At 40.6% G+C, this 20,851-nt stretch overlaps 1 protein-coding gene across 1 annotated transcript in view; it reads left to right on the forward strand.

Moving 5' to 3' along the window:
• The window catches only part of LOC139762050 (uncharacterized), a 385,663-nt gene that overhangs the window by 231,532 nt on the left and 133,280 nt on the right, over positions 1 to 20,851 (forward strand). The window lies entirely within an intron of this gene.

Raw genomic sequence — 20,851 nt, forward strand, 5'->3', positions numbered from 1 at the left:
CGACACATATATCCTCTTGGTCAATCTTTCCTCACTCATCCTTTCCATGTGCCCAAACCACTTCAAAACACCCTCTTCTGCTCTCTCAACCACGCTCTTTTTATTTCCACACATCTCTCTTACCCTTACGTTACTCACTCGATCAAACCACCTCACACCACACATTGTCCTCAAACATCTCATTTCCAGCACATCCATCCTCCTGCGCACAACTCTATCCATAGCCCACGCCTCGCAACCATACAACATTGTTGGAACAACTATTCCTTCAAACATACCCATTTTTGCTTTCCGAGATAATGTTCTCGACTTCCACACATTCTTCAAGGCCCCCAGAATTTTCGCCCCCTCCCCCACCCTATGATCCACTTCCGCTTCCATGGTTCCATCCGCTGCCAGATCCACTCCCAGATATCTAAAACACTTCACTTCCTCCAGTTTTTCTCCATTCAAACTCACCTCCCAATTGACTTGACCCTCAACCCTACTGTACCTAATAACCTTGCTCTTATTCACATTTACTCTTAACTTTCTTCTTCCACACACTTTACCAAACTCAGTCACCAGCTTCTGCAGTTTCTCACATGAATCAGCCACCAGCGCTGTATCATCAGCGAACAACAACTGACTCACTTCCCAAGCTCTCTCATCCACAACAGACTTCATACTTGCCCCTCTTTCCAAAACTCTTGCATTTACCTCCCTAACAACCCCATCCATAAACAAATTAAACAACCATGGAGACATCACACACCCCTGCCGCAAACCTACATTCACTGAGAACCAATCACTTTCCTCTCTTCCTACACGTACACATGCCTTACATCCTCGATAAAAACTTTTCACTGCTTCTAACAACTTTCCTCCCACACCATATATTCTTAATACCTTCCACAGAGCATCTCTATCAACTCTATCATATGCCTTCTCCAGATCCATAAATGCTACATACAAATCCATTTGCTTTTCTAAGTATTTCTCACATACATTCTTCAAAGCAAACACATGATCCACACATCCTCTACCACTTCTGAAACCACACTGCTCTTCCCCAATCTGATGCTCTGTACATGCCTTCACCCTCTCAATCAATACCCTCCCATATAATTTGCCAGGAATACTCAACAAACTTATACCTCTGTAATTTGAGCACTCACTCTTATCCCCTTTGCCTTTGTACAATGGCACTATGCACGCATTCCGCCAATCCTCAGGCACCTCACCATGAGTCATACATACATTAAATAACCTTACCAACCAGTCAACAATACAGCCACCCCCTTTTTTAATAAATTCCACTGCAATACCATCCAAACCTGCTGCCTTGCCGGCTTTCATCTTCCGCAAAGCTTTCACTACCTCTTCTCTGTTTACCAAATCATTTTCCCTAACACTCTCGCTTTGCACACCACCTCGACCAAAACACCCTATATCTGCCACTCTATCATCAAACACATTCAACAAACCTTCAAAATACTCACTCCATCTCCTTCTCACATCACCACTACTTGTTATCACCTCCCCATTTGCGCCCTTCACTGAAGCTCCCATTTGCTCCCTTGTCTTACGCACTTTATTTACCTCCTTCCAGAACATTTTTTATTCTCCCTAAAATTTAATGATACTCTCTCACCCCAACTCTCATTTGCCCTTTTTTTCACCTCTTGCACCTTTCTCTTGACCTCCTGTCTCTTTCTTTTATACATCTCCCACTCAATTGCATTTTTTCCCTGCAAAAATCGTCCAAATGCCTCTCTCTTCTCTTTCACTAATACTCTTACTTCTTCATCCCACCACTCACTACCCTTTCTAATCAACCCACCTCCCACTCTTCTCATGCCACAAGCATCTTTTGCGCAATCCATCACTGATTCCCTAAATGCATCCCATTCCTCCCCCACTCCCCTTGCTTCCATTGTTCTCACCTTTTTCCATTCTGTACTCAGTCTCTCCTGGTACTTCCTCACACAGGTCTCCTTCTCAAGCTCACTTACTCTCACCACCCTCTTCACCCCAACATTCACTCTTCTTTTCTGAAAACCCATACAAATCTTCACCTTAGCCTCCACAAGATAATGATCAGACATCCCTCCAGTTGCACCTCTCAGCACATTAACATCCAAAAGTCTCTCTTTCGCACGCCTGTCAATTAACACGTAATCCAATAACGCTCTCTGGCCATCTCTCCTACTTACATAAGTATACTTATGTATATCTCGCTCTTTAAACCAGGTATTCCCAATCATCAGTCCTTTTTCAGCACATAAATCTACAAGCTCTTCACCATTTCCATTTACAACACTGAACACCCCATGTATACCAATTATTCCCTCAACTGCCACATTACTCACCTTTGCATTCAAATCACCCATCACTATAACCCGGTCTCGTGCATCAAAACCACTAACACACTCATTCAGCTGCTCCCAAAACACTTGCCTCTCTTGATCTTTCTTCTCATGCCCAGGTGCATATGCACCAATAATCACCCACCTCTCTCCATCAACTTTCAGTTTTACCCATATTAATTGAGAATTTACTTTCTTACACTCTATCACATACTCCCACAACTCCTGTTTCAGGAGTATTGCTACGCCTTCCCTTGCTCTTGTCCTCTCACTAACCCCTGACTTATATATATATATATATATATATATATATATATATATATATATGGGAGCGGGGGGCTGGAAATCCTCCCCTCTCATTTTTTTTTTTAATTTTCCAAAAGAAGGAACAGAGGGGGCCAGGTGAGGATATTCCAAAAAAGGCCCAGTCCTCTGTTCTTAACGCTACCTCGCTAACGCGGGAAATGGCGAATAGTTTAAAAGAAAGATATATATATATATATATATATATATATATATATATATATATATATATATATATATATATTTATATATATATATAAATGGGAACTTCAGTGAAGGGCGCAAATGGGGAGGTGATAACAAGTAGTGGTGATGTGGGAAGGAGATGGAGTGAGTATTTTGAAGGTTTGTTGAATGTGTTTGATGATAGAGTGGCAGATATAGGGTGTTTTGGTCGAGGTGGTGTGCAAAGTGAGAGGGTTAGGGAAAATGATTTGGTAAACAGAGAAGAGGTAGTGAAAGCTTTGCGGAAGATGAAAGCCGGCAAGGCAGCAGGTTTGGATGGTATTGCAGTGGAATTTATAAAAAAAGGGGGTGACTGTATTGTTGACTGGTTGGTAAGGTTATTTAATGTATGTATGACTCATGGTGAGGTGCCTGGGGATTGGCGGAATGCGTGCATAGTGCCATTGTACAAAGGCAAAGGGGATAAGAGTGAGTGCTCAAATTACAGAGGTATAAGTTTGTTGAGTATTCCTGGTGAATTATATGGGAGGGTATTGATTGAGAGGGTGAAGGCATGTACAGAGCATCAGATTGGGGAAGAGCAGTGTGGTTTCAGAAGTGGTAGAGGATGTGTGGATCAGGTGTTTGCTTTGAAGAATGTATGTGAGAAATACTTAGAAAAGCAAATGGATTTGTATGTAGCATTTATGGATCTGGAGAAGGCATATGATAGAGTTGATAGAGATGCTCTGTGGAAGGTATTATGAATATATGGTGTGGGAGGAAAGTTGTTAGAAGCAGTGAAAAGTTTTTATCGAGGATGTAAGGCATGTGTACGTGTAGGAAGAGAGGAAAGTGATTGGTTCTCAGTGAATGTAGGTTTACGGCAGGGGTGTGTGATGTCTCCATGGTTGTTTAATTTGTTTATGGATGGGGTTGTTAGGGAGGTAAATGCAAGAGTTTTGGAAAGAGGGGCAAGTATGAAGTCTGTTGGGGATGAGAGAGCTTGGGAAGTGAGTCAGTTGTTGTTCGCTGATGATACAGCGCTGGTGGCTGATTCATGTGAGAAACTGCAGAAGCTGGTGACTGAGTTTGGTAAAGTGTGTGAAAGAAGAAAGCTGAGAGTAAATGTGAATAAGAGCAAGGTTATTAGGTACAGTAGGGTTGAGGGTCAAGTCAATTGGGAGGTGAGTTTGAATGGAGAAAAACTGGAGGAAGTGAAGTGTTTTAGATATCTGGGAGTGGATCTGGCAGCGGATGGAACCATGGAAGCGGAAGTGGATCATAGGGTGGGGGAGGGGGCGAAAATTCTGGGGGCCTTGAAGAATGTGTGGAAGTCGAGAACATTATCTCGGAAAGCAAAAATGGGTATGTTTGAAGGAATAGTTGTTCCAACAATGTTGTATGGTTGCGAGGCGTGGGCTATGGATAGAGTTGTGCGCAGGAGGATGGATGTGCTGGAAATGAGATGTTTGAGGACAATGTGTGGTGTGAGGTGGTTTGATCGAGTGAGTAACGTAAGGGTAAGAGAGATGCGTGGAAATAAAAAGAGCGTGGTTGAGAGAGCAGAAGAGGGTGTTTTGAAGTGGTTTGGGCACATGGAGAGGATGAGTGAGGAAAGATTGACCAAGAGGATATATGTGTCGGAGGTGGAGGGAGCAAGGAGAAGAGGGAGACCAAATTGGAGGTGGAAAGATGGAGTGAAAAAGATTTTGTGTGATCGTGGCCTGAACATGCAGGAGGGTGAAAGGAGGGCAAGGAATAGAGTGAATTGGAGCGATGTGGTATACCGGGGTTGACGTGCTGTCAGTGGATTGAATCAAGGCATGTGAAGCGTCTGGGGTAAACCATGGAAAGCTGTGTAGGTATGTATATTTGCGTGTGTGGACGTATGTATATACATGTGTATGGGGGGGGGGGGGTTAGGCCATTTCTTTCGTCTGTTTCCTTGCGCTACCTCGCAAACGCGGGAGACAGCGACAAAGTATAAAAAATATATATATATATATATATATATATATATATATATATATATATATATATATATATATATATATATATATATATATATATATATGTATATATATATATATATATATATATATATATATATATATATATATATATATATATATATATATATATATATATATATATATATATATATATATATATATATATATATATATATATATATATATATATATATATATATATGCTTCAATCGTAGTCAAGTTTTTCAATGTAAGTTTATATTTGTTGCTGTTGTCGAACATTTGACTATTCTGTAATCTTTGCAATAAAACGCTTGTTTTGATTATAAGTTCCATTTAAGACGTTGACTTCTTGTATGTAATTAGAACCCCTGAAACAAAGAAAAAAAGAATGACTATCATTCCAGAAGTAATGTGTATCCCAGGCATCTTGTCGCTGCCACAGCTTACTTGCTGCATTGCAGGTTACCTGTCGCCCGTCACTTGATCTGTGTTGATTCACAACACAGCTAAACTTTCGTCCCACAAGTGACCTGTAGTCTCACAAGCGTACATTTGAACCTGTCGTCTCACAAATGACGAGACATCCCTCAACTCAATATGTCCCACAGCTGAGCTGTCGTTAGTCAGTTCAATAAGTCCCACAACTGAGCTCTCTTTTGTCAGCTCAATATGTCCCACAGCTGAACTGTCGTTAGTCAGCTCAATATATTCTATAGCTCAGCTGTTGTTAGTCAACTCAATATGTCCCATAGCTGAGCTGTTGTTAGTCGGCTCAATATGTCCCACAGCTGAGTTGTCGTTAGTCAGCTCAATATATCCTATAGCTCAGCTGTCGTTAGTCAACTCAATATGTAGCCACAGCTGAGCTGTCGTTAGTCAACTCAATACGCCCCACAGCTGAGCTGCAGTTAATCAACTCAACCTGTCATCTCTCACCTGTATCATGTCTGTCTCACAACTAACCTTTTCGTCTTGCAGCCACACAGTAACGCCACTGGCGTCGACGGTACCCGAGAGTTCGACACTTGCAGCACCATCGTCTGAGTCTGTGAGAGGTGGAGAGAATGGCTTTTATTATTATGGTATCAACCGTCAGTCCTGTGCTACACTAGACACTATCACGAAATACCAGATGTGAGACCTTAGTATGTCTCTCTCTAACGTTTTCACATGAGTTACTTAAGGTAGGAACGGACTTCTACACAGTCTTTTGGAAGAGAAAAAGATAAAAGGTTGTTAGAAAGAGAAAAATGATCATTCAAAAGTATCTTAAGATTTCTTTTTTTCATCCAAATGGATGGACTCGTATGTTGACGATTCAACACTACATTCCTCGAACTATATTCAATCCAAGCCATCCTCTCTTGCTCGATCGATTTCTCCTTTTTATCACAACTTCCATTATAAACTCAGATCTAACCAGGCATTCCCAGTGAAGCAGACGCAATCTGGCTATGTTTAATGCCCCTGAAACCTATTTTTTTCCATCTTTATAAAAGATCTCACAACTTTCCATTCTCCTGCGATGGCTTATATCCACCGTTCAACATATTAAACATACATGGTATCACTAACACATGACCCATCTTAACAATCCGCATAACACAAACAGGAAAGTTTGCATTAAAAAAAGAAAAAAAGAAACTGGGAGTCCTCAGATAGTCTTAATTCTTCAAGTGACTTCGATTATACCACTCATTATTCCGTTCCTGTGTGGAGTACTCTGTTCTTACATCTAGGAAGGTTCAAACTGTACAGCTGGGAGCAATCCGACGTATCAACTCCTCCATCAGACCTCAAAAGTTGACCTGCCTATCTTATACCAGTGTTAATTCACTTTCCTTCTTCTATAGCTATTACTTTGGTCTCTGGTCCCAAGAGCTGACTTCTCATGCGTCCCTGCCTTTAGGTAGAGATCGTAATTCTCGTCAGGCAATTGCGTAATATGATTTCTGTGTGGCCGTTGGTAGCTAAGGGTGGGCCTGTGTGACATCTCTATCCCTAGACTGCGAAGCTTTGGAATTCCTTATTTATCATCGTCTTTCTCAGCTATCACCACCTGCTCCTTTTGGATAAGCTATTCTTCCATTTCCTTCAGAATTCTTTGAAATACTTTCTTGATGTCTTTCCCCCGTTCTTGTACCCTCTCCATCTCTTCTGCCTTTCTTTTACCTTCTCTGTGTCTCAGTTAAAGCCTAGCTAATGCTAAATGGACTTGTGTCTGTGAGTAATACCTGCAAGATGCTCAGGTGCTGGAACAGATAGCTAGTCGCTTTCATCGTATTAGTGGTTTCAGTGAGCTTGTTATTCATCAGGAATTTGATGCCATCTTTCTCTTAAGGATACAGAGCCTCTACGTCAGTTAGGACAACAGTCCCAAACCAGTTATCTGCCATTCTTCTGTGACTGAGTCAAGACGACAGGAGGAAACCTTGTGTTTTTATTTTGTGTGTGTGTGTGTGTGTGTGTGTGTGTGTGTGTGTGCGAGGTCAGTGGGTTTGTCTTGGTGATGGGCATTCGACTGTTACAAAGTTTCCCTTGTTTGTAATTTTGACAATAGTCTCAAGGATTCCTACAGCTCCTGCATGCCACTTTATTGGTTTGTCATTTCTTTATTACGGGTATAAGTACGATACAGTTGAGAAGGTGGAGTAGCAAAGTACTAAAGCAAACAGAGCTAGTGTGTCCAGCCACGTACCGAGCGGAGGATTTGATCTCTCTCTCTCTCTCTCTCTCTCTCTCTCTCTCTATATATATATATATATATATATTTTTTTTTTTTTGCTTTGTCGCTGTTTCCCGCGTTTGCGAGGTAGCGCAAGGAAACAGACGAAAGAAATGGCCCAACCCGCCCCCATACACATGTATATACATACGTCCACACACGCAAATATACATACCTACACAGCTTTCCATGGTTTACCCCAGACGCTTCACATGCCTTGATTCAATCCACTGACAGCACGTCAACCCCGGTATACCACATCGCTCTAATTCACTCTATTCCTATATATATATATATATATATATATATATATATATATATATATATATATATATATATATATACATATATATATATATATATATATATATATATATATATATATATTTTTTTTTTTTATACTTTGTCGCTGTCTCCCGCGTTTGCGAGGTAGCGCAAGGAAACAGACGAAAGAAATGGCCCAACCCACCCCCATACACATGTATATACATACGTCCACACACGCAAATATACATACCTACACAGCTTTCCATGGTTTACCCCAGACGCTTCACATGCCTTGATTCAATCCACTGACAGCACGTCAACCCCGGTATACCACATCGCTCTAATTCACTCTATTCCTATATATATATATATATATATATATATATATATATATATATATATATATATATATATATATATATATATATATATATATATATATATATATTTTTTTTTTTATACTTTGTCGCTGTCTCCCGCGTTTGCGAGGTAGCGCAAGGAAACAGACGAAAGAAATGGCCCAACCCACCCCCATACACATGTATATACATACGTCCACACACGCAAATATACATACCTACACAGCTTTCCATGGTTTACCCCAGATACTTCACATGCCTTGATTCAATCCACTGACAGCACGTCAGCCCCGGTATACCACATCGCTCCAATTCACTCTGTTCCTTGCCCTCCTTTCACCCTCCTGCATGTTCAGGCACCGATCACACAAAATCTTTTTCACTCCATCTTTCCACCTCCAATTTGGTCTCCCTCTTCTCCTTGTTCCCTCCACCTCCGACACATATATCCTCTTGGTCAATCTTTCCTCACTCATCCTCTCCATGTGCCCAAACCACTTCAAAACACCCTCTTCTGCTCTCTCAACCACGCTCTTTTTATTTCCACACATCTCTCTTACCCTTACGTTACTCACTCGATCAAACCACCTCACACCACACATTGTCCTCAAACATCTCATTTCCAGCACATCCATCCTCCTGCGCACAACTCTATCTATCTATCTATCTATCTATCTATCTATCTATCTATCTATCTATCTATCTATATATATATATATATATATATATATATATATATATATATATATATATATATATATATATATTTGCCTATATAGTAGAGTTTTTTGTTTCCGAGGTATTGATGCTTGCTTGACCCATGAGGGCTCTGGTCTGGATGGAAGCGCAGAATACACAATCTTGCTGTTGTCCCCCAAACATCCAAAATGATCATTAGATACTCGGGAGTGATGACTCGTAACATTTACGAGTTTTTTTTCCCCCCGAATATTTCTGCAGGGGATCGTGGGAAGCTCGTGCAGGACATGGAGAATGAGAGACTATAGTACAGTGGGATTTCGTGGACAGAAGGTAAAGAGCAAGGGAGAGCAAAGGATAACGTGCATATGAGGCAAGCTGAGGGAACAGTTGCCTATCAGTGGTCAGGCTGGAGTTCTATACCTGATCGTATATCCCATAGAACGAGTTCGATCTACTACAGAGCTTTAAATAATTTAGTGTTACGCAAACGAAAATTAAAGTTTCAGAACGTGAGCATGAACGGGCAAAATAAACACTAGGATATACGATCCGAAAACTCTCTGGCTCCGACAAGGGGAGACAAAATTTGTACAAAGTTGGTTTACTTTTCTTGGAGCAGACTGGAAGAAAAGGGTACAGTTAAAACGTATGGAGATGAATGTGAATCGAGTAGTGAGATTGTCCGAGCGAACAGAAGCTGTGGTATAACAAAAAAGTTGTGATGCGGGAAGAAAAGTTTTTCAACTCTTCAGGTTATAACTTAAGCCTAGCCAGGTTACTTGTAAGACTCGTCTTGGTATTACTGCAAGCGCGTACGAAACTTGTGGAGTAAGACGTGATTGCATACATTCAGTATTCTACCAAGTTGTAAGTACAAACCAGTTCAAGACTTTTCGTGAATCATACGTTCGGATACTCTTATGAACAATGAAGGTAGAATGACCTTGTAATGGCTTGAGCTGCGGTAACATGTAGGTTCCAAGTGCATCATAAGTATAGATGAAAAGCATGAGGAACAAGAGCACAAAGTGAATTCCAATAAACCTGAGCCTCTCCCGTGGTAGTGAGGTAGTGCCAGAAACAGAAGAATATCTCTATGTATAGTCCTGAAACCATCGACTGCATCAGTCTATAATTGTTGCTGTTATTATCACTATTGCTATTATTATTATTATTATTATTATTATTATTATTATTATTATTATTATTATTATTATTATCATTATCATCATTATTATAATTATTATTATTATTATTATTATTATTATTATTATTATTATTATTATCATTATTATTATGATCATTATTATAATTATTATTATCATTATTATTATTATTATTATTATTATCATTATTATTATTATCATTATTATTATTATTATTATTGTTATTATCATTATTATTATTATCATTATTATTATTATTATCATCATTTCTATTGTTATCATTATTGTCATCATTATCATTATTATTATTATCATTATTATTATTATCATTATTATTATTGTTGCTATTATCATCATTATTAACATCATTTCTTCCTTCATGCTTGATACTGATGTAAGGATAAGAATTTCAGGAGTAGACGACATCCACTTAAGTTTATGGAGGTAGTCTATGGACAGATTAAGGGGATGCAAGGTTGAGGGGAGGAATATATCTGCTGAGGTTTGTTTAAAAATCAATAAAAACTACAGTAAAGTAATGAAGGTACGACATCACGGAAGATGGCTGTAAGAGAGCAGTAAGACAGCATTAACTAAGACAGTGGAGGATGTGGAACACCGCCCTAAGAGCAGATTAACCACAAGTGACATAGTGAGGAAATATTTTGTTGGAGGAGCACCGACGGCTTCAGAGGGCTGAATGCGCCCAACCGATCACAGATGACGAGGTTATACGTTATATGAAAATTGAGTAAAGTCGATTATATCATTGTGTGAAAAGCAATAAAAACATTTGTGTCAAGCGGCTGAAGCTAAAGGAAGCTCTCCTCGTCAAGGCCAGAATGGTAATTACAAACAGGTCATTACACTGTTGCCTACCTTCAGTGGTTAAGTGTCGCGACTGAGCTGGTGACTGGTGGGCGCTTTCCTCGGGTGTTGTGGTGTGTTGCGTTGGTGGATGAGGGTGGGAGTGCGATCCCTGTGTCTGGTGAGCAGTGGCTGTGGGATGGCCAGCTGCCCAGCCCACGTCGTGGCATGATTGTATCACCAACACTGCCAGTGACCATGTCGTACACGACACACGTACAGAAGACATGTCATATAACTTATCGGTACGATATACGATATATGCTTTCTGTCATGGGGTCCTTGAGTTCGTCGGTGACATGACATTATTTCACGACAATTACATGATAACTTACGTTATATAAGTAATGAATCAACCGTTGCTTCGCATCTCACATACTCTAACACCTTTTATGGCTATTTGTAGAATGTTATTCCATCACATGATGAAGAAATTTAGCGACTTGGAACAAAAATGTTCCCGAGCGCACCAGGTGTGAAAACCGATGTGGGACCTTCGTCGTGGCCTTGCACACTGTTGCCAGCGGCCTCTGGTGTCTACTGGCAAGGCATCGTTGGATTATACTCTGGTCTTTCCTCCACAGACACAGGCATACACGAGGCTCCTGTTTTCACACACATATCTTAATCTATTTTGATGACATATACAAGTCGGGTATATATATATATATATATATATATATATATATATATATATATATATATATATATATATATATATATATATATATATATATATATATATATATATATATATATGGCTTTGTTAAGTAGAATAGTAATATCATTTCCTCGACACTGGAGAAAAGATGTCCCTTCAATAATCTTTTAATTTCTCTTAATTTAGAAAAAAAATGTAGATGTTGTCCAGGATAGATCACCAGTTCCCTACCAGAAATAACCCTGAAATAACGGTCTACCCCTCTCCGGGACTGGTGGGTGGTAGGGTAAAAAGATATGAATTTCCTCTTGGCCACCTCAGCACCTGTAGCCTGCGGCATACATGAGGTTGTCATTAAGCACTTCCTCTGTACCCTTGCTGGCTTGTGTGGTCACCACAAACCCCCATTGCTTATGTGTTTGTCCATGTGTTCGTCCATGTATATACATGTCAGTCTATGTCCTTTTGACTCTGTGTATGTGTGTATGGTGATCATCTAAAACATTCCTCCTTCTATGTGATTGTCAGGGAGTCTCTGTGCTCTACAGTTTACGAGATGATATAAGGAGGATGTTTTGATAACTAATCGAACTAGTAATACAGGAACCAGAGTCATTAAAAGTGTCGGGGACTTGGAAGAGACTATCGTAAATATAGCAAACGCAAGTGAGCCAGAAAGACACACAAGATTATGAACTTCGTCCACTCGGTAGAGAAAGGTTGAGGAAGGTCAAACATATGCTTGTGAGGAGAAGAGTTAAGGGTGGTATTCCCAGAGTTAATCACATTGTAAAGATCTTACATCGTTGTCATGCAATGAGAGATGGGAATGTTGACAGATCTAATATAGTCATCTCAAATGATCTTACAAATGTAACTGCTTGTAGTCGTGGTCGAAGACTATAAAGGAAATCTTTCATTATCAGAAATGAATTCTGAGATACAGACCCCATGACAGCTTGTGGTGGGGTGTTTAAAAGAGGTGTTGGTGTCGAGAGGATAATATAGTCATCTCAAATGATCTTACAAATGTAACTGCTTGTAGTCGTGGTCGAAGACTATAAAGGAAATCTTTCATTATCAGAAATGAATTCTGAGATACAGACCCCATGACAGCTTGTGGTGGGGTGTTTAAAAGAGGTGTTGGTGTCGAGAGGATAATATAGTCATCTCAAATGATCTTACAAATGTAACTGCTTGTAGTCGTGGTCGAAGACTATAAAGGAAATCTTTCATTATCAGAAATGAATTCTGAGATACAGACCCCATGACAGCTTGTGGTGGGGTGTTTAAAAGAGGTGTTGGTGTCGAGAGGATAATATAGTCATCTCAAATGATCTTACAAATGTAACTGCTTGTAGTCGTGGTCGAAGACTATAAAGGAAATCTTTCATTATCAGAAATGAATTCTGAGATACAGAACCCATGACAGCTCGTGGTAGGGTGTTTAAAAGAGGTGTTGGTGTCGAGAGGATAAGGTGCTACCTGTAACTTGCTATGATTACTCAGCAAACGTAAGGGTTAAACAAGATTTGAAAAATTATCTTATCTTGTATGTCAACAGCTTATATGGCGGCTGGAGTGATCAACACTGTTCTATTCAGAAAACCATTAAGTTTAGTGTAGAAAGTGTATAACCTTCATGAAGAATGTTGTATATTAATAGAGTAAACTCTACACTGGAGAGAGTGTATAACCTTCATGAAGAATGTTGTATGATAATAGTCCAGACTCCACTGTAGAGAGTGTATAACCTTCATGAAGAATGGTGTATAATAATAGTGCAGACTCCACTGTAGAGAGTGTATAACCTTCATGAAGAATGTTGTATAATAATAGTGTAAACTCTACTGTAGAAAGTGTATAACCTTCATGAAGAATGTTGTATAATGATAGTACAGACTCCGCTGTAGAGAGTGTATAACCTTCATAAAGAATGTTGTATGATAATAGTGTAAACTCCACTATAGAAAGTGTATAACCTTCATGAAGAATGTTGTATGATAATAGTGTAAACTCCACTGTAGAGAGTGTATAACCTTCATGAAGAATGTTGTATAATAATAGTGTAAACTCCACTGTAGAAAGTGTTTAACCTTCATGAAGAATGCTGTATAACATTCAAGGTCGTCTCCACTGTTTGGCCTCGTACTGCCTCGAGCGTAACACAGGTCGTCGATGGGCTGGCCTGAGGTGTATATTGCATTCGCTCCACCACTGCTGTGGCAAATCCTCATGCGTCTCTGATTGGTCTGGCCTAAGAAATAGAGTCTATAATGAATAATCTAAAGTAATCATGGTATCAAAATCGTGGTTACATATGTCTTAATACCAGAACGCAATATGGTACATAAAACTGTTGAACCTGATCAATAAAATTCTCAGCGTACTACATGAAGCACTACAAGCTCAGGGTTTCAGATAAGTTTTAACACTAAAGTCATCAGAATCAAGTTCATCACAAATACTAGTTTTGATGTTATTCACATGTCATAGTTTTCTGACACGACTGAGTTCTTTGTGATGTTAGGATCAACAGCATTCACTTTGGGTTGAGTTTTCCTGCAGATCCTGTGGTCAGTTGGGTCTTGTATGACTTGTGAACAATGTGAACAACATCAGACGTTGCTGTTGGCACTTGTTTGTGGAGCTGTGGAGTCAAGCTTCAATAAACAACTCCCTTTTCGCGTGTGACTTCGAGCATGGATGTTGCAGGAGTTAGGTGGAGAGTTTTGGTCTCTGTCCCTCCATTCTTGATATAACCATTAAAGACTGGTAGATACTAACTCTCTTTCTGGAAACATATATGGATATCAACATCTTAAACTTCTGCGAAACAAATCTACGATTATCTGTTGCAACGTCATTCATGCGCTTCCACAAAGGGTTGCATTCATTGAACGTATTGGTAATAGATATTAAGTTCTTAACTGTGTCACAAATCATCTAAACTAGGAAAGGATAGTTTAGAATAATCCTTATAACTAGAGGTGTGCTTATCAAAATTACAGCTTCTTCAAAAATATGATTCCCATGTAGAGGGAAAAGCATGACTTGATATATATATATATATATATGTATATATATATATATATATATATATATATATATATATATATATATATATATATATATATATATATATATATATATATATATATATATATATATATATCAACGGTTAGAATATGAAATACTATTCCTTCACACCAAAGTCCAACTGTTTCTTCAACCTACATCATGTATCGTCCTTAGAGGGTTCAACCGAAGTTCCAAAGCTGACGTCTGTAATGGTCACAAACAATAGAGACACTAAGATAAGGAAACAGTCATGTTGAATCTGTAGCGTGGATGCAACTGATGATTATAATAAGCATGTGGGACTTGATTCATACTTGCTTGCATTCTTCCATTCCTGTCGCTACCCCGCCCCACAGGAAGCAGCATCGTTAACCCCCGCTCCAGCGAGGTAGTGCCAGGAAAACAGAAAAAAAGACCATGTTCGTTCACAGTCTTTAGCTGTTATGTGTTATATATGTATATATAACCAAACTCTTATCACATTTACCAATAAGCTATTCATCAAACGATGGACAGATTTTATATATATATATATATATATATATATATATATATATATATATATATATATATATATATATATATATATATATATATATATATATATATATATATATATATATTGTTACGAACTCAATACTTATCCAGGCAAGGTAACATATATGTTACAAATACTATACTGATCCTTGTCTTGCAAGGACGTTATAGATTTGTTGTTTCACAACGGGATAACACAATCACAAAGTTATGGGATTGAATTAAAGACCAGCATTACATTAAATCTACTTATAATGAAAGAATTCAAGTGTACAAAGATAAACACATAAATCAGGCATGAATCATTTACGTTAACACTGAACATGAGTTTAACATTGAACATGAGTTAACATTGAACATGAGTTAACATTGAACATGAGTTAACATTCCAGATAACATTTCAAGCCAGGAGATCTCTTTCCTTTATGACAATTTGTTCAGTAACATTACACTTAGTTAGACCTGACGTGACGCAGTAAACATCATCGTTACACTTAGCTACCTGACGTGACACAGTAGTAACGGCTTACAGCACAGCAGGGCTTACAGGCTTACAGCAGGGGACACCACTTACCTCGCTGGGCTAGAGAGAGAGGAATCAAATCTCAGCGGGTGTAGTGGGTACAAGTAAAGACAAGCGTTCACCCTTGCTGCTATACAACGCTACCCTTGATTGGCTATGGAACTAAGAGCAATTCTTATTGGTTGGAGGGTCCCAGAGTCTCGGCGTAGTCACACTCTCGTCTTCTTGCGAAAGTCAACAGCGATGACATACGGGATGACATACCCCGCAGCTGACCCCACGCCTGGACCTGGCGCCTCTGATTCATACGAACATGTGGGCACACACACCATGTTCGTAACACCCCCCTCCTTAAAGGAGAAAATTCCTAGAAGAGGAATTTTCTCACGTGAAGAGCGGGATAAACAATCAGCTAACACATTATGTGCGCCAGCAATATGGTGAATATCTAAATTATACTCTTGAAGGAACAAGGCCCACCTAGTTAACCTTTGATTCTTATCTCGGAACTTATTAACATATTTCAATGGGTGGTGATCTGTATACACCCTGATGACATTGCCTGAAGGACACAAATAAAAATGAAAGTGATGCAATGCTAATATTAAAGACAAAAGTCCCTTCTCCATGGTAGGGCTATCTGTTTGGGCTCAACCTTCTCTCTGTCCTCCTGCATGAGGACCTCACCGGCTCCCACATACTGCTGGCATCAACAGCTAACTTGAAAGGTTGATCAAAATCAGGGGCCTGCAAAATATTACAGTTAAGTGTAGGGTTCCTAACTGATGAGAGAGACTGTCTCACACTGCTCATTCCAAACATCTGATATCATTCTTCAATAAATCTGTCAGAGGGGTTGCGAGTGTTGTAAAATCTACAATGTACATCCTATAGTACCCAACCATATCCAAGTAACACTTCAGTTCTCTCACGCCTTCGCCCGGGTCCCAGGTCTCCGAGACACTCGCAGCTACGTCGTCGACTTCGTCACACACGGCTACCGCTGGACGTAAGATGATGCAGACTGGCACCGTCGGTTCTAAGGGGGGAGGTTCACGACTGAAATATGGCTTAGGCATGTTGACGTGGCATAATCTCTGACCTCTGTGCCTATCGGTGGTAGGGACAAGATAATTTGAGTCTCCTACACACCAGATAATGGTGTAGGGACCCTGAGAACGGACAGCCAAGGGTTGACCCGGCAGCTGTAGTAGAAGCAACACCTCGTCGCCCGCCTCAAATCTTCTCAAACGAGATCGTTTGTCAGGTCATATTGTCCTCCGTTCCTGAGTCTCTCTTGAATGGGCGCGAGACAGATCCTCGGTCTCACCCACTGATTCTCGTACGGACTCGAAACTAGCACAGGAGGTATCACAGAGCTTCTCCTCACTAATTTCATCCTCAGAAGACGTCCTCAAATCCTGAGTCTTTCTTGCATGGGCTCGAGACAAATCCTCAGTCTCACCCACTGACTCTAGTACGGACTCGAAACTAGCACAGGAGGTATCACACAGCTTCTCTTCGCTAATTTCATCCACGGAAGACGTCCTCAAACGGCTATGTCCTCAGGCACACTGCCTGCTATGCCAGCTGTCATAGCCCTGGCATCATCGTGGTTGGGGACTAACTCTGGTACTTCTTCCTCAAGCTGCACTGCCTCCATAGACTCCACCGGGCCCGAAAGCGACACCGGCACTGGGTTCATCTTCCCACCCGCTAGGTCATTGCCTAACACAAAGTCCACACCTGAGACAGGCAATCTATTGACAACCTCTATGAGAGCATGGCCCGTGAAGAGATCTGTTTCTACCCTCACATCGACTAGTGGAGCTTCCTTGGGACCCGACAGTCCATCTAGCAAGACTCGGTCTCCAAACTCTCCTCGCGGCACCAAGCCATCCAACACCAGGGACTGCAGCGCACCAGAATCCCGTAATACGGTCACTTTTCGTCGTACACCACATCTACTAACATAGCCCTCAGATAGGAACGCATTGTAGTTCCCACAGAACGGATCCTTAACTACAGAGTGATTAACACTCTCGCAACCCCTCACTTTCCTAAGAGCAGGGACAGCCTCACCTACTTTACTAAGTGGCCCTAAAGTTGAGACGAGATTCACCGATCTACTCTTGGTAGAATCTCTGGATTCCTTCTCTCGAGCCCAGCAATCCTTCACCTGGTGCCCATCCTTGCCACAATGAGAACAAAAACTTTTAACTCTGTTGGAGTATTTCCCTTGAGTTTCATGAGTTACCGGCAAGGTAGCAGATTCAGGTGGGATTACATAACCATTGGTCCTCCCTCTGCCGTCAAAGACCTTTGAACGTCTCTTCGCGTCAAATTCGAGATTTATTATTACTAAGATCTCCAACTCCTCTTTACTAGTTCTCCTGACATAAATCAATTTTAACCTATTTGCAATAAGCTTCAACTCATGCTTTGTTAAAGATTTAACGTCCTCGGGAGAGAGGTCTGATCGACAGAACTGGTCAACGTCAACGTCGCTGATCAACGGCATGATTAACGAAAAGAAAAGAGATTCCGTTAAGGCAAGAAATATCCTGGCAAGGTCGCCACTTTATATGTTACGAACTCAATACTTGTTGGGGCAAGGTCGCCAGTAACATACATGTGTTACAAATACTATATTAATCCTTGTCTTTGCAAGGACGTTAGATTTGTTAAGTCGCACAACTCAGGATAACTCTATCTAAACGTTATGGGATTAACTTAAAGACCAGTATTACATTAAATCTACTATAATGAAAAAGAATTGAAGTGCACAAAGATAAGCACATAACTCAGGCATGAATCATTGACGTTAACAATGAACATGAGTTTAACATTGAAGATGAGTTAACACTGAATATGAGTTAACACTGAACATGGGTTAACATTGAACATGAGTTAACATTTGTACATGAGTTAACATTCCAGATAAGATTTCAAGCCAGGAGATCTCTTTCCTTTATGATAATTCTTCGATAACATTACACTGATAATTACAACGGGCTTACATGCTTATAGCACAGTACTCGGGTAACGGGCTTACATGCTTATAGCACAGTACTCGGGTAACGGGCTTACAGGCTTACATCACAGTAACCGCTTACAGCACAACAGGGCTTACAGCAGGGGGACCACTTACCTCGCTGGGCTAGAGAGAGAGGACTCTCAGCGGGTGTCATGGGTATATATTACAGTAAAGACAAGCGTTCGCCCTGCTAGCTATAACGCTACCCTTGATTGGCTATGGGACTAAGAGCAATTCTGATTGGTTGGAGGATCCGTCGCACAATCTGCGTAGATCACCCTCCCTCTTGTTTAAGCCTACAACGATGACATGTCCCGTACGGTGGTGAAATATTCCGCAGTTGATTGACAACTTAATCTCCCGCCTCGGAGAAGGGTCGAGGTGCTCAAGGGCAAATGACCATCTGGCTTCAAAATTAAATTATTAAGCCTAATGCTTGGTGGGAACACGTTATATACACGAACATGTGGGCACACGCGCGCACGTTCGTAACAATACCTAGACATATACATATATACACATGTACACATTCATTCTTCCTGCCTTCATCCATCCCGTCGCCAACCCGCCACACATGAAATAGCACCCCCCCCCCCCCTTCTGCGAGGTAGCGCTAGGAAAAGACAGAAAAGGCCACATTCGTTCACAATCAGTCTCTACTTGTCATGTGTATTGCACCAAAACCACAGCTCCCTTTCCACATCCAGGCCCCTCTCAAAATTTCCATGGTTTACCCGAGACGCTTCACATGCCCTGGATCAATCCACAGACAGCACGTCGACCCCGGTATACGACCCCCGGTCGTTCCCATTCACTCTATTCCTTGCACGTTGTATGTTCAGGCCCCGATGGCTCAAAATATTATCCACTCCATCCTTCCACCTCCAATTTGGTCTCCCAATTCTCCTCTTTCCCTCCACCTCTGACGTATATATCCTCTTTGTCAATCTCTCCTCACCCATTCTCTCCATGTGACCAAACCGATTCAATACACCCTCTTCTGCTCTCTCAGCCACATTCTTTTTATTACCACACATCTCTCTTACCATTTCATTGCTCGGTCAAACCATCTCACACCACATATTGTCCTCAAACATCTCATTTCCAACACATCCACCCTCCTCCGCACAACCCTATATATAGACCATGCCTCGCAACCATATAACATTGTTAGAACCATAATTCCTTCAAACACACCCATTTTTTGCTTTCCGAGATAACGTTCTCGCCTTCCACACATTCTTCAACGCTCCCAGAACCTTCACCACCTCCCCCACCCTGTGACTCACTTCCGCTTCCATGGTTCCATCTGCTGCTAAATCCACTCCCAGTTATCTAAAACATTTCACTTCCTCCAGTTTTTCTCCATTCAAACTTACCTCCCAATTAACTTGTCCCTCAACTCATTTCATCCTAATAACCTTGCTCTTATTCATATTTAACTTCAGCTTCTTTCACACACTTTACCAAACTCAGTCACTAACTTCTACAGATTCTCACCCGAATCAGCTACCAGGGTTGTATCATCAGCAAACAACAAATAACTCACTTCCCAAGCCCTCTCATCCACAACAGACTGCACACTTACCCCTCTCTCCAAAACTCTTGAATTCACCTCCTTAACAACCCCATCCATAAACAAATTAAACAACCATGGAGACATCACGCACTCCTGCTGCAAACCGACATTCACTGAGAACCAATCACTTTTCTCTCTTCCTTCTGGTACACATGCCTTACATCCTTGATAAAAATCTTTTCACTGTTTCTAGCAACTTACCTCCCACACCATATACTCGTATTACCTTCCACAGAGCATCTCTATCAACTCTATCATATGCCTTCTCCAGATCCATAAATACTACATACAAATTCATCTGTTTTCTAAGTAATTCTCACATACATTTTTTAAAGCGACCATCTGATCCACAAATCCTCTACGACTTCTGAAACCACACTGCTCTTCCCAATCTGATGCTCTGTACATGCCTTGACCCTCTCAGTCAATACCCTCATCAGGCACTTCACCATGAGCCATGCATACATTAAATATCCTTACCAACCAGTCAACAGCACAGTCACCCCCTTTTTTGATAAATTCCACTGCAATACC

Source organism: Panulirus ornatus, chromosome 42 (genome assembly GCF_036320965.1).
Source record: "Panulirus ornatus isolate Po-2019 chromosome 42, ASM3632096v1, whole genome shotgun sequence".
NCBI lineage: Eukaryota > Metazoa > Arthropoda > Malacostraca > Decapoda > Palinuridae > Panulirus > Panulirus ornatus.